The sequence below is a fragment of the Crocodylus porosus genome, unplaced genomic scaffold (genome assembly GCF_001723895.1).
Source record: "Crocodylus porosus isolate Cpor-Errol unplaced genomic scaffold, CroPor_comp1, whole genome shotgun sequence".
Taxonomy (NCBI): Eukaryota; Metazoa; Chordata; order Crocodylia; family Crocodylidae; genus Crocodylus; species Crocodylus porosus.
In genome coordinates this window covers 33,686,219-33,690,955 of record NW_017728931.1, presented here as the reverse complement: position 1 = coordinate 33,690,955, position 4,737 = coordinate 33,686,219, and positions in this window count along the sequence as shown.

Genomic DNA, 4,737 nt, shown 5'->3' with positions numbered 1-4,737 from the left:
AAGATAATGAGGGTTTTGGATTGTATATGCAGCCACGTTATTACATTGAGAACAGCAGGGCAGGTAATACTCCTGTCTTCTGTGACGGGAGTATTATTTTGTGTAAAAGATCACAAAAAGCTGATTCACTTCTGAATCAGTTAGCTCTATCCATGCTGGTAGTAGTAGTATGCTAGTTTTTGAATGCCTCAATACCAAAAACTTTTGGCAAATTAATGACAGTTCACAATATAAAAATATTTTGGAAAGCCATCTGGCTTTTGAGGGAGACATTGAAAGACCTAATTCTATATAGGTTAGCCTGTGTGGACTGTAGCATGGGGAATAAATCTAAAAGTGTTTGAGGAGTGCAAACACCAGGGGATGCAGAGAAATTGATTAGTAAAAGTAAGGGGATGAAATGAAGAGAAAGCAAATTGATTTTTAAATATCAGGATGGGCTTCCGGACAAGGTGGAAGGAAGAGATGTAGAAAAGCTCCACTTTGGTAATTTTGGTCTAGATTAGATGAAATGATATGCAGAATGGTAGGGACATTCCTGGAATGCCTTGGGATAGAAATGGGATCTTACCTGCACTGTTGGGAAATGTGATCTAACATGTACTGTTGAAATCTAACTTATGATTTATACAGTCTACTCCAGAAAGTAAGGAACGCCCTGTGACATGAATTGGTAATATATCCATTGCAAAAGCCAGTTGCAGGTTTGTTTGATAAAGGTTTTATAATGGAGAGGAATCCCCACTCTTCAGGTACTCCTTCTCTTGGCAGAAATGAATTAAATAGTGAATAGGTGATTCAGAATTTACTGGGAAGGGAGAAAGAATTAGATAACAAATGCACTGTAGTCCTCTAGAGCAGTGGTCTCCAAACTTTTTTGATTGCACACCCCTATCAGTAACAAATTTTTTGAGCACGCACCCCCCAATATATGTATATTTATATACATTCTAATATTTTCTTCCCGCACCCCAATGGATCGTCTTGCACACCCTACTTCGGAGACCACTGCTCTAGACGCATGTGAGACAGCGCTGGCTTTTTGTGAAGGGGAGGGGCCAGCTGGCTGTGTTCCATTGTGAATTTTTTGATGGAGCGGCTTTTCATCAACAAGGAGAAAAGGTTGATGGGCTTTCTTTAAGTAAAGCCTTGTCTATACCTGGGATCTTTGAGGGATAGTTTTTCTGGAAAAGCTGCTTGTGAAGAACCCCATTTCTGGATAAGGCTTTTTCTACATATACACAATTTTTTGCTGGCAGAGCTTGGGTTCTGCCAGCAAAACATTGAGCATGTCCACACACGTCGCTCCCCTGTGGCAGCAGAACCATTTCATTCTGCCTGCAGAACACCACCTGCTCTGTGGCTAACAGAAGGCATGTGCAGAGACCACCCCCACCTTCTGCTGGCTGCTGCAGCCCCTATCCCTCCACAGGGTGCACTTCTGGCAGAAGCAGCAGCTTCTTGTAGACAAGGGCATAGAATGACCATGCATGATGTTTATTCAGAAATGGGTATTGCACTTTAACTCCAAACACGCACATAATTCATACTCTGCCTTAATATTCAGGGGTCCTAGTTTTCCACATGGAAAACAGCAAAAAATCTGTTTAAAAACCACAAAATAATCTACATTTTTCTGCAGCCTACTGAAAGTGTGGCAGCTTCCTGCAGTGAGCGGCACCATTTCTGCTCTCTTATTTTTGTTACGGTTTTTCCATCTCAGCCAGTCAGCAGTGTGCCTTCCACTCCCCCAGCCGCAGATTGTCTAAGAGGCCAAAACCATGGCAAAACAGAGTGGAAATAGTGCTGCTTACCATGGGATGCCGCTGTTCCTTCAGTAGTTTGTGGAAAAACATGGATTCCACATTTTTGTGATATTATTTTTCCCATGGCGAACAGGAAACTAGGCCCTGCTCATAATATTTTTAAAATGAAGATGAATCCTCAACAAAGAGGTTTATTTGATTTGGTGGCAGCATGTGTTACCCCAACCTTTCAGCTCTTCAAACGAGGCTGAAAAGGTGAGTTCTTTTAAACCTGTAATCTTTTTAACTTTAGTGTCTCTTCAGATATATAAGGGTAGTGAGAAGAGCCAGATGGGCTTAACATGGGCAGATCTTGGGTATTGAAAAGTAGGGTACAGACAGCATGGTGCACCATAACATATACCACAATATATGTTTTTCTCCCATTAAAAAGAAACAAGAAATGTTACTAATATGCTAGGGGCCTAGGGCTATATTATTCAGTGTAAGAATGAAGTAAAAACAAATATAACTTTATTGGAATGTGCATTAATTTGCTATGTCATATACCGTGTATTAAAAAACAATGCAGCCAACTAGGCAAAAATAATCGATGCTTCAAAAATAATCAAACAATTCTGTTTCATTAACCCTGTAGTCATTAGAATTAAATGTGTACTTTTTTCCAGATTCATAAAACAAAATCTAGCATACTTGAACGTCTTGACATTGCTTCACTGAATGTTATTACCATACCTGAATTAATGTTCACCTGAGTTAACGTTTCCACATCTGAGTTAAACCTTTTTAGCTAAAATCAAAAAACAGTCTGTAGGACTATGAAATGGGAGTTGTACATTACCAGGAGGCACTGACAAATAGCAAAATTGCAGAAGAAAGGATAGCCTGATGAGTGGATCCAAAAAAAAAAAAAAAAAGATTGTGGACCAGGAGTCAAAGATGGGATGCAACTGTACCACTGTACCCCCCTGCATCCATTCCTGGCTATAACTCTTTATACCAGCTGAAGAGCTGGATATCAAATGTAACCCATGCCATAATGATGTTCTCTTTATCATTTTTCCTTAAAAAAGCTTTATGCCCTGGGTTCATATCAACCCTTTCATGCTAAAAACCAGTGGTGTTTGACCTGCAGGCACCGCAGGCTGGACAAATGGCATGTAGCCAGATCCCATGTGGGGTTTGATCCAACTTGCTGTCCTGACCTGGAACGACCCTGCATGCCAGATCTGGCTGTGGAGTGCCCTCGTGTACCAACCCAACCAAGGTGAGGTCACTGTCCTATCCAGTTTCCTTTTTGAAACTGGGACTAATATTATATGCTTCAAAAGAAAGTGCAGAGCCCTGTATTGGACAACTCTGTAATTAGAAATATTAATTAAAATATGTTAATAATATGCCTGTGGAAGAAACTTCTCTTTCTAACCCCAAGCCGTGAGTACTCGTTATCCTCGTTATTGATACTGCAAATACTATATAGCTTTTAATCCTGTTAAGCTTATTATCTCAATAGTACCTTGCAGAAAGAGTGCCACCAGTTAGTAATGCATTATGTGTAAAAGCAATTCTTTTCATCACTTTTACATCTATTGTCCTTTATTTAATTGGATAATTCCTTGTTCTTGCACCCAGCTGGGTTTCTCTTTACCGCACCTATATTATGAAAGGAGATGAGGGGTGACGTGTGTTTATATAGTTCTGCAAATAATTGGATTTCTGATTTTTTGAGACCTTTCTGGATGCTGGGCAATCCTAATTCTAGGTAATTGAGGATCAGATAAACTGAGTCATAATCCTGATTTTTTTGGGGGGGGGGGCGAAGGGGGGGAAGGGAGAAAGAAGGACACCTTAATGAAGTCTTTAGATCTAGAATTATTTTCTCTTTTCTAGACTCTTTTTTTTTTGTTGTTTCTGTTCTTTCCTTTGTTTTCCGAGCAGTGGCTGGGATTAAGTACAGTGTTTGTAAGCAGTGCATGCGGTACAAAAGGTGAATTTGCAATCGTCTCTTCAATATTATTTTCTATGATTATATTAAAGAGGCATACATCTTGTTTACTTTTTTGACCACTGATACACACTGAGCATATATTTTCCCTAAACTGTCCACAAGGGTTTTGATTAATATAAGCCCATTACTGTGTACAAATATTTTAAACTGTTCCTGTCAGTGTGCTTTACTTTTCACTTAATTTTAAATAAACTTCAAGATATACTATTTTGCTTAACTGCTCGGCTTTGGTAGATGCTTCATAATCTCATTTACTTTAGAATTCTTCACTAGAGTGGTCTAGGCTAGCCTATCCTTTTATTGGGATGCTTTGTCAGATCACTTTATATAGCCAATATCCAAACCATGGAGTGTATTAATTGCTGATCCTACTATCCAGCCTTGGTGCCTGTCTACTAATCCCAGTAAAGCTTGGCCATTTATCCCTGCCCTATTTATTGTTTTATTTCCTTAGTTTTGCTCTATTGGCAGATGTTTACCTTTTGTCCCGTGTGACTAGTTTCCCTAATAGCCTGTGATGACGGATTTTTACTGAAGTGGAGGGGTTGTGTTTGGGGGTTTTTTTGTTTTTGTTTTTTTAAATTTGAATAATCATATCCATTAGTTGGGGGAAGGGGGGCTGGCTTTTTTTAATCCACTATCTTGGTCTCCCATCAGAGAAGTCTAATAGGAGGAACACATTTTTGCTCTATAGAAGTCATATTAATGGATCCTACCTTGTGCTGGATCTGGGCTGTGGCCTGGAGGTTGAGCACCCTGAAATGAACAGAAAAAACCTGAAATGAAGATTATTCTCTTAGCATCTGTAGGGGGCACTACAGGTGTCATAACTAGGTGTTTTACCTGGCACTTAAGTAGGGCTCACTAATATGTAACATCATCATTGCAATATTTTTTTTTTTTAAGCTACAGCATTACTTGCAGCTCTGTTTAGTATCTAATTTTAGTGATAGAGCTGCCAAC